The 11,016-nt window shown below is 43.2% G+C and overlaps 1 long non-coding RNA gene across 1 annotated transcript in view; it reads left to right on the top strand.

The window, feature by feature from the left end:
* The first annotated feature begins 10,187 nt into the window (after positions 1 to 10,187).
* The window catches only part of LOC128930193 (uncharacterized), a 62,525-nt gene continuing 61,696 nt past the window's right edge, over positions 10,188 to 11,016 (top strand). The window contains exon 1 of the long non-coding RNA XR_008477875.2: positions 10,188 to 10,486. This is a non-coding gene — a long non-coding RNA (uncharacterized LOC128930193). The remainder of the gene's footprint in view (positions 10,487 to 11,016) is intronic.

The following is an 11,016-nucleotide window of genomic DNA, read 5'->3' as shown; positions in this document are numbered from 1 at the left end:
CTCAAAGCAGCACAATGTTCAGGATAAGAACTCGAGAGATGTAACATCACAATGATCTTAGAAGCTCTTTCTTCTTTCTTTTTCTTCCTTCTTTCCTTCCTTCCTTCCTTCCTTCCTTCCTTCCTTCCTTCCTTCCTTCCTTCCTTCCTTCCTTCCTTCCTCTCTCTCTCTTTCTTTCTTTCCTCTTTCCTCTCTTCCTTTCTCTCTCCTCCCTCCCTCTCTACCTCAATCTCTCTTTCTCTCTCTCTCTCTCTTTCTTTCTCTCACTCTGTCACCCAGGCTGGCGTGCAGTGGCATGATCTCAGCTTACTGCAATCTCTTCCTCCCAGGCTCAAGCGATTCTTCTGCCTCAGCCTCCTGAGTAGCTGGGACTACAGGCGTGCGCCACTACCTCCCAGCTGGTTTTTGTATTTTTAGTAGAGACAGAGTTTCACCATGTTGGGCAGACTGGTCTCAAACTCCTGATCTCAAATGATCTACCCACCTGGGCCTCCCGAAGTGCTGGAATTACAGGCATGAGCCAGCCACCATGCCTGGCAAAAGCCTTTAATTTCTTTGAGAATCTTCTTTATCACTGTTAAAGTCAGAGGACAATAATAATAATAATTGTAACACTACATACATGTGCTCACTATGTGCCAGGCACTGTTTGATGTAACTTATCTATATAAAGCCTTTTAAACTTCATAACAACTCTATAAGTTAAGATGTTATTACCCATATTATAGATGAGGAAACTGAGGCACAGAGAACTTGCATAACATGCCTGTGATCATCCAGTAAGTGAGCTAAGATTCGAAACCAGGAAGTCTGATGGCAGAGTCCATGATTCTTAAAAAGTCTGGAATGAAGCATTGTTTTGTGATTCACTAATTTACTCATTTATTCAACCAACCAGGCAACCAACCAATCAACCAATTAACTAACCAACCAACACATGTATTGAGTATGTACTATGTGCTAGGTACTCAGCAAGACATCAGAGCTAGAGTGGGGACCAAAAGCATATGCTACCTTCATGAAACTTATAGATAGATCAGAGACATAGATATTATTCAAATAAATAACAGCAGTAATCGTACAATTTCAATTTGAGCAAGAGGTCCAAGGTACTAAGAAAGCTCACAATAGGGATATTGGGCCTAGTAAGGGAAAACATCCTTAAGAAAATAGTACCTGAAGCTGGGATCTGAACGATGAGTAAGAGTTAGCCAAGTAAATGGAAGCAGAATTTGTGCTTCACAGCCCCTGTGATCAGAGGGAGAGTTGAGGCTTCGAAACTCAGAGAAGGTAACCTTGATACTAGGGAGAGACGAATGCTACATGAAGTCAAACCATGTAGGAAGACTTTGTGGCCTATGGAAATGAATTTATTGTTTGTCTCAAGATCAATGGAAATATTTTCAATGCGGGGGAGGGTGGCATGGTTTGGGTTTCATATCACTCCTCTACAACATGGAAAATAGATTTGTGATAGACCAGAGGTGGATGCAGAGAATTGGGCTATGTGGCAACTGCATAAACTCTGGTGAGATATGATGGAGCTCAAACCAGGGTGTGAAAGTGAAGGTGGGGAGAAATAGACAAATCCAAGAGATACACAGGGGGCAAAATCCACAAAACTCATTGGTGGATTAGATATGGGGAGATGCGGATAGCTCCTGGGTTGGTTTCTGGGGCTGGATGATTGTGGTGCCATCCCCTGTGATGGGGACACTAGCGGAAGACCTTGGTGGTTTTTTTTCTGCTTCTGGACAAGTAGATTTTGGAAGTTGTTTTTTTTTTTTGAGATGGAGTCTTGCTCTGTTGCCTAGGCTGGGTGCAGTGCTGTGATCTCAGTTTGCTGTGACCTCCATCTTCCAGGGTCAAGCGATTCCCCTGCCTCAGCCTCCCCAGTAGCTGGGTTTACAGGTGCATGCCACCATGCCTGGCTAATTTTTGTATTTTTACTAGAGGTGGGATTTTAGCGTGTTGGCCAGACCGGTCTTGAACTCCTGACCTCATATTATCTGCCCGCCTCGGCCTCCCAAAGTGCTGGGATTACAAGCATGAGCCACTGTGCCCAGCTTGGAGTATTTTTTTTTTGAATAAATGTTTTATTAGGAATGTAAAGAATAAAGTCAAAATGTAGATTTTTTAGGTGAAATTTTACAAGAGTTGAAAAGAAACAAGAAGAGTCAGAACTGATGCCATGTTGGACAGCCATTGTTCTTTAATGAAACGGAGTTTTACATGAATATGTTCATTTTATTACTTCTTTTTTTTTTTGAGACAAGGTTTTACTCTGTTACCCAGGCTGGAGTACAGTAGTGAGTGGCGAGATCATAGCTTACTGTAACCTCAAACTCCTGGGCTCAAGCAATCCTCCTGCCTCAGTCTCTCTCTTTTTTTTGAGACTGAGTCTCACTCTGTCATCCAGTCTGGAGAGCAGTGGCATGATCTTGGCTCACTGCAACCTCCACCTCCTGGGTTCAAGCAATTTTCCTGCCTTAGCCTCTCCAGTAGCTGAGATTATAGGCACCTGCCATCACACCTAGCTAATCTTTATATTATTATTATTATTATTTGAGATGGAGTCTCTCTGTTGCCCAGGCTGGAGTGCAGAGGTATAATCTTGGCTTACTGCAACCTCTGCCTTCCGGGTTCAAGTGATTCTCCTGCTTCAGCCTATTGAGTATCTGGGGTTACAAGTGCCTGCCACTATACCTGGCTATTTTTTTTTTTTTTTTGGTATTTTTTTCTAGTAGACATGGGGTTTCACCATGTTGATCAGTCTGGCCTTGAACTCCTGACCTCAGGTGATTTGTCCGCCTTGGCCTCCCAAAGTGCTGGAATTACAGGTGTGGGCCACTGCACCTGGCAATTTTTTTTATTTTTAGTAGAGACAGGGTTTCATCATATTGACCAGGCTAGTCTCAAATTCGTGACCTCAGGTGATCTGCCTGCCTCTGCCTCCCAAAGTGCTGGGATTACAGGCGTGAACCACTGTGCCTGGCCCCGTCTGTTTCTTGAGTAACCAGGACTATAGGTGTGTGTTAACCACACCTGGTGAATTTTTCTATTTTATGTAGAGACCAGGGTCTCTCCATGTTGCCTAGGCTGGCCTCAGGTGATCCTATGGCCTCAGCCTCCCAAAGTGCTGGGATAACAGATGTGAGTCACCACGCCCCGCCCATGTTTTTCCTTGTATAGTTATCACTTTATGTTTATGAACAAATGCATTTAAGATCATCTTTTGGAACAAAACCTGTCCCTAAAGAAACGGGTGCTCTACTGTGGGCATAATTGCTTCTAAAATACGTATTTATAGACAGACTTGTGTAAGCCATCATTAATTCTTTGTAAAATTAATGTATAAAATGCAGAGTTTCTATGAATGGAAGAGTAAACTCAAGCATCACACAGATAATATCAATAATATGCATCTGTAATTACAGACTGTAGGTAACTGTAGAAGCTACACTTTATTACATTAATAAAACGTGAAAACTCCTGAAGCAACCCGGACTGGGCGGCTGCAACACTATTAGGGCTCGTGCTCCATCAGTTAGGAGTTTGCTAAACTGTTCTTAGCTGGTAGTAACACCCACAGGGCATTGGGAAATCCTTTTTCTCCTGTAAAATAATGATGCTCTATTTTCCAAGATAAAATATTGCATGTTGATAGAATAATACAATATGAGAGTTATGAGAGTAGCAGCGATGATAAAAATGAAACTTAATGAGGATAAAAAGGAGGAGGGAGAACTGCTTGTTTCTCCAGGCAGATGGAGTGACCAGGTTCTGTCACTGTACATGTAAAACATCGTTTACTCCGTTAGCATGCAGCAGGTATTTGGGAGAACTCATAAAGAGAGTGCTGATTTTCTGAAGGGGAAGTGTAAAGGGTTTCAAGTGTTGCTGGGCTAATATCTTGGTCACACTGACAGGCAAAAGGAATGGTGGGTTGGATGAACTGGTCCAATCGATATCTCTTTAAGTATCTGCCAGTCTTGCCATTAGAGTGGAAGACAGCGTGGATTAGTTCAAACAGTTTCTCAGATGCTGCAACGACACTGCCAGGCCCTTTTCCCTACGTAGGAAATGGGAAGAATGACTTCATTTTGGGGAAGATGAGGAGGCCTTCAGATGTGGGATATGCTCTCCCAGTGATACCTTTAAACAAATCTGGCCTGTTCAAATATAAGCATTTTAAGTTGAGATATTCAGATTCTGTGTCTTAATATGGTTGATGACGATGAAATGTCTCAAGATAGACTTATTTGTTTAACGGTCTATATTATGTGCTATTAGTAATTCTTGGTGATGAAATTGAGCCTGTGCCTACATCTTAAACAAGTCAAGCATCAGACCTGAAAACACTTGGAGGCAGCTGACAGCTCTGTGTAAACCGTACTGCAAAAATATTCATAGAAACACAGAAGACATTTCTATAAGCTAAACAAATAAACAGACCACGTGCACCAGACCCAGCGAGTCACTTGATCCAAAACGCAACTGCCAGTGGATTTAAGATATCAACAACAGAGGTGTCAAAAGCACAATGTTTCTGTTGGAAATACCACCCAGAATTCCCAGAGAGCCTTTCCCATTGATTAACTTTGAAATGAAATCTAAACATTCTTGGCTGCAGGGAAAAGTTGAAGGTTTTTTTTTTCCTTCCCCACACACTACAATTTTGAACTAAAAATCATTTAATGTCAAAAATTTTCTTTTGCATAGATGTTATTGGAATCTTATCTTCTAACCATCCTCCCAGAATGCCCAGTTTCTTCCATTTTACAGAATTTTTGTCACAGCACAAAAAATGACGTCGCTCTGCCGTATTTGTGGTCTAGAAAGGGCTACACAAATGGGCTTCAAGACATCCAATTTATTTACAAAAATCTATTGTGAATTTTTTTTTTTTTTTTTTCTGGAGAGGATTCAGAGCTCTCATAATATTCTCCAGGCTCTGAGCTCCTCTTTCCCCATTTAAGAAGCTTTCATGGGCTCTAATGTAAATACAATTACGAATACAATACGCAACAAGAGTTCCCCTTTCCTCTCCCTGAGGTGTGTTTCCTTATAAGGCCGAGAGGTGGCAGCATAAACACCAGCCTGTAGCAGCCCCATTTTCCTGATGGGGGAAAACTTTTAAGGGTAAAGTTTATCTGTGTGAGATCCTGTCAATAACCTTGATTTGGCTTGGATAGATTGTGGACATAATGTCCCATCAAACTGCCCTAAAATATTCGTAGAAGAGTAGCGTGAGACTGAATGAGCAGTCCTGGATTTAAGGTCACAAAAATGGAAAGACAACGTTTTGTTATGGAGTTGAGCACCATGGAGAGAAAAGCATAGAGCTTCATTATTGGTTGACTTAGAGGCATTCACACATTCCATATAAAATCAAATATAATTTCCTGAGCCGCGATTAGTATTTTACTACATAATATCATTGTTTAAATTGTATGTACGTCACCCTAAGAAATTACTTGTTCTGGGCCGGGCTCCGTGGCTCATGGCTGTAATCCCAGCACTTTGGGAGGCCAAGGTGGGTAGATCACAAGGTCAGGAGTTCAAGACCAGCCTGGCCAAGATGGTGAAACTCCATCTCTACTAAAAATACAAAAAATTAGCTGGGAGTAGTGGCACGAGCCTGTAGTCCCAGCTATCTGGGAGGCTGAGGCAGAGATTTGTTTAAACTGGGGAGGCAGAGGTTGCAGTGAGCTGAGATCATGCCACTGCACTCCAGCCTGGGTGACAGAGGGAGACTCCATCTCAAAAAAAAAGAAAGAAATTGCTTATTCCGAACTGGAAAAGACTTTCGTTTCTTGGAACCAACGGCCAAAAGATCTCTTTCAGTTCTTGCACTCCTTAGGTGATTGAGAAAAACAGAAAAAGGAAGTTGTTTTGCACATGTAGATTCTGTGGATTTTTATTTTAGTAATTAAGTATCACTTTCATTTTCTGTGAAAGTATGAGAAGCGTGGATGCAGAGGCATGCTACAATTCTTATGCATACTGGATAGTTTTTTCTTCTTTAAACACAGCTAGCCAGTTCCAATATAAGAATTTTAACTAGCTGACCAGGTGTGGTGGCTCACACCTGTAATCCCAGCACTTTGGGGGTAGAGGTGGGCAGATCAGTTGAGGTCAGGAGTTGGAGATCAGCCTGGCCAACAAGGTGAAATCCAGTCTCTATTAAAATTACAAAAATTAGCCGGGTGTGGTGGTGAGCGCCTGTGGTCTTAGCTACTTGGGAGGCTGAGGCAGGAGAATCAGTTGAACTTGGGAGGTAGAGGTTGCAGAAAGCCGAGGTTGCACCACTGCACTCTAGCCTGGGAGACAGAGAGCAAGACTCTGTCTCAAAAAAAAAAAAAAATCTTAATATGGTTTATGAGTATAAATGTCTCAGGAGAGACTCATTTGTTTAATGGGGTATATGATGTGATACTAGTAATTCTTGGTGATGAAATTAAGCCTGTGCTTAAATGTTAAATAAGTCAAACATCCAACTGAACAATCACCTGCTGGGCTTAGATGAGACAGGTTTTGCCTATTATTTCTATTCCTTTAGAAAGTTTCCATAAAATTCATAATTATTAAGTCACAGAAAGCATGTGTACACACACACCTTCACAGCTTCAGGCTGTTTTGTGTGGAAGAAGATGATAGATATGAAGGGCTGGTGGCATTTGACAAATAGAAGCAATGCAAATTTTGTGGGTGGAATAGAATTTGAGAACTCTTCACCAGCTTGTTTTGGTTCATTTTTCATAGTCCGGTTCAAACTATGAGGCTCTCTTGAAATGTAAAATAATCTCCTGGGGCAAAACAGGAACAAAGTGTCTGCATTATGAATCCAGCTTCTCTCAGATAGTACCTAACTTTAGAAGGGCCATCAGTTGATCAATTAATTAATCAGTCAATTATTACTTATTTGGACATCTATTTTTGACCTAGTCCTCTGCTAGTATTGTGAGGAATATAAGAGAAATGTAATGCCTAATCCCATAGCTGCATCCATATTACCTTCTGTGCCTTTACGTGTGGAGTAGGGAGAAGGAAGTGTGCTGTAGGGAGCCATGGATAGGCAGGGGTGTCTAAGGGCAATTTTTTAGGAGTTTTAACATAAACATTTCTGCCAAGTGCAGTAGCTCATGCCTGTAATCCCAACAGTTTTGGGAGGCTGAGGCAGGTGAATCACTTGAGGCCAGGAGTTTGAGACCAGTCTGGCCAACATGGTGAAACCCCATCTCTACTAAAAATACACAAATTAGCTGGGCATGGTGACACGTGCCGGTAATCCCCCTACTCAGGAGGCGGAGGCAGGAGAATTGCTTAAATCTGGGAGGTGGAGGCTTCATTGAGCCAAGACTGTGCCACTACATTTCAGCTTGGGTGACAGAGTGAGACTCTGTCTCAAACAAACAAATAAAAAACCATAAACATTGGCCACATGGCACAGCTCATGCTTGTAATCCCAGCACTTTGGGAGGCTGAGATGGCAGATCATGAGGTCAGGAGATGGAGACCATCCTGGCCAACACGGTGAAACCCTGTCCCTACTAAATATACAAAAAATAGCTGGGCGTGGTGGCGCATGCCTGTAATCCCAGCTACTCGGGAGGCTGAGGCAGGAGAATTGCCTGAACCCAGGAGGCGGAGGGTCCAGTGAGCCGAGATAATGCCACTGCACTCCAGCCTGGTGACAGAGCAAGACTCTGTCTCAAAACAAACAAAACAAAACACAACATAAACACTCTGTCTCACTTTCTGAGGCACCTCTCGGACTGAGAAAGACTAAATGCAGCCCTTTTCATTTGCCTACTCCCCTCTTCCTATTACGCCAGGTGCTTGACACACCTGGAGTTCCTTTTATAAAATGTTTTCATTAAATAAAAATTAGTCCAGCTGGGTCACAGTTTGAACAGCCCTTAGACTGCTAGCTTGACTGTCTTATTCTCAAGGGTGATGTTTATGTGTATTTTTTTCTCCGTTAGCTCTGCCTCCAGGGAAACAAAACACATATAAGGCTTGTCAAACATGCAGGTCTGCTAGCAGCTTAAAGCCTGCTGGGGTGCATAAATGTTTTGGGGAGCAAGGGTGGGGCTCAAGTAATAAAAGAATAGGTTCAGACTGGGTGGCCCTTTCTCCTGAGCTTTGAATCCATTTCCAATGCTGCAGGAATCGATACCTAGGGGACTATTTTTAAATACTCCAGGTGTGTTGGGGCTAACAGGGATGCCAAATCAACAAAGATAAACTGTACCATGCTTTGAGTTATAGCTCCCATGAGGGGAAAAGTAATATTTCTGGAACCTTCTTATTCAGTATAGTTTCAGAATTCTGACATGGTGTCTACTCTTCCAGTTATTCAAAGTTTTTTTTTTTTTTTTTTGCGCAATGGTTTTATAACATTCACAAATAGCAATTAGGGCTAGTTTCTTCTTAATTCTCTTTAAAAAATTCTTGTGCTGCATCTTGACATTTCAGTTTCATTTGACCTAAAATTATTCTATATGTTAGATGGTTTAAATCACTGCTTCCCAAAGTGTAATCCTGAAAATAAAAATTTCATGGTATATTAATAAATCTTGCTTGGAAAAGGGTTCCACATTCAAAGAAATTTGGAAAATGCTGGGCTAAGCTAAGTTCAGTAAGTTTCTTGACTGAGAGCCTTAATGTGAGATGTGACCCTCAGAAACAGAGAATGCTGGGTGTGGTGGTACTTGCCTGTAGTCCCGGCTACTCAGGAGGCTGAGGAAGGAGAATTGCTTGAACCCAGGAGGTGGACGTTGCAGTGAGCTGAGATCACACCACTGCACTCCAGCCTGGTGACAGAGAGAGACTCTGTCTCAAAAAAAGAAAGAAAGAAAATGTGCAGAGTTTCTCAAATACACTGGCCAGTTTCTTTCCCAGGGAGAATCTTGCAGAGCTGGTGTTCTAAAAACCACATCTTTGGAAAACACTTGTTTATAGATTCATTTATGTTTGAAAAGATTTAGTACAGAGGAAAAGTGGACACAGGGAAGGCAAAAGACTGTGAAGGGGTTTATTTTGAAAGATGAATGGCATGAATTGGCATATCATTTTGGAAAACTTTTTTTTTTTTGACACAGGATCTCGTTCTGTTGCCCAGGCTGGAGTGCAGTCACTCATTGCAGCCTCAACCTCCCAGGCTCAAGCCATCCTCCCATCTCAACCTGTCCACCCCCTCTGCAGCCCCAACTCTCTTCCCTCCACCCCAGTAGCTGGGACTGCAGACATCCATACCACCATGCCTGGCTATTTTTTAAAATTATTATTTTATTTTATTTTTTGTAGAGACAGGTCTTTGCCATGTTGCCCAGGCTGATCTTGAACTCTTAGGCTCAGGCGATCTACCCTCTTTGGCCTTTCCAAGTGATGGGATTACTGGCATGAACTACTGAGCGCCACCTGGAAAACCTCTTTTAATTACACATGTTACTTTCTGGTCACCAAAAAATAACCTAAGACCCAAAAGGCAACAGACAGACTAAGGTGGTGAATGAACACATTATAAGAAAATACATTTTACAACTTACAAAAATATTTAGGACAACAAGTTGGTGAGAATATAAGGAAGCATTGAAAACAATGCATATTCTCAGGCACAATTTAAAATGAGGATCTCATTAAGATTCATGTCACAAGGACATTTTTATTTCTAAAATAGGCTTGGTACAGCTTGGGCCTTTTATGTATAATTTAACAACGGAAACCACAGCAACAATAATGTATGGATAGGAAGAGTTTATTCTCTTGAATGAACAAATTAGGTCATCATCAAGCAGTTTTATTTAATGGGAATCTCCCGCGAGGTATTCACATAGTGAGAAACAGTTCTTCTCCCTTTAGAAAAGAATGCTGAAAAGAACAGTCCCCTCCGTTTCACACAAGAGTGGAAGGGCCCAGTGAAAACTGGGAATGTGCTAACTCCCGACAGTGGTGCTGGAGTGCGTCCTCCAATCCAGCTGTCAGCACTGTTGGGAGCAAGGCCGAGCCTGCAACCACTACCTTTCGCACTTGCGCTAGGTCTGAGGGTTTGAAGAAGAGATAGCAATTCCTTCCTTGCTCCTTGCTCCGTGGTTCCAGAGCAGGTCTCTGATTTGGAGCTTATTAATAGGCTTCCCTAATAAGATCATCCATAAAATTCTGAGCCCCCAGTGCGTTTACCTGGTGTAAGTGTTCTTACCAGTAGGGGTGACAGCACAAAGGAAACTGAGGTTCTAATATTGACTCCCCAGGGCGATGGGCATCTCCTCCCAAAAACCTCCGTGGTGCAGAAGGCTGGACTCCCGGCGCTGGGAATGACCTTGGAAACCTCTCCAGCACCTTTCTCAGCAAGCCAAGCTCTGAAACTGGGAGGGGAGGCTTTGCTGTTGATGGTGCATGCTGCACCAGGGGAAGGAAATCCTGAGTTGAACTTCCTTCGGAGAGAGCGTGACCTTTCCGCCGGGTCCCACGCTCAGGACAGGTATTCTTTGAATGTGCAAATTGAAGTCGCTCTAAAAGTCGCAATGCCGACCCGACTGTGTACCTAATGGCATTCTGCAGTTTAGACGAGGTTCTTTCAGGCCAGGCTGTCAGGAGAGCGAACGCTCATTTTCGGTTTTCTTTTGCAAGGGCTTGCCCCGCAGGGGGAGCTAACCGGCTCTGCCGGGGGTGCCGGTTCCCGCGCAGCCGCTCCGGGGCTCCCATTTCCCGGGTCGCGGAGGCCGGGGGCGCGCTGGGCTGCGCCGCGATGCGGTTGCATCTCATGTTAATTGCTTTAACCTCTGGTGGTTTCAGCGTTTTTATTGGCAAGAGATTCGGGCTATAGCGCTTTATGGGATAAGGTTTCGGATCGCGCTTGCGGGGGAAACAATGGGCTGGATTTTGAGGAAACCGACCGAGACGTTCATTAGCCGCTTAGACACTCGGAGCCCTTTGCAAATATGAACGTAGCCTGGGTGTAAACGTAGCCCAGGGTTTCCGTCCCGAGGGCAGGAGCTTCGCTGTTTGGGA

Source organism: Callithrix jacchus, chromosome 19, assembly GCF_049354715.1.
Source record: "Callithrix jacchus isolate 240 chromosome 19, calJac240_pri, whole genome shotgun sequence".
Classification (NCBI taxonomy): Eukaryota; Metazoa; Chordata; class Mammalia; order Primates; family Cebidae; genus Callithrix; species Callithrix jacchus.
Note: the sequence above shows the minus strand (reverse complement) of the source record. Positions and strands in the feature narration are given on the sequence as shown.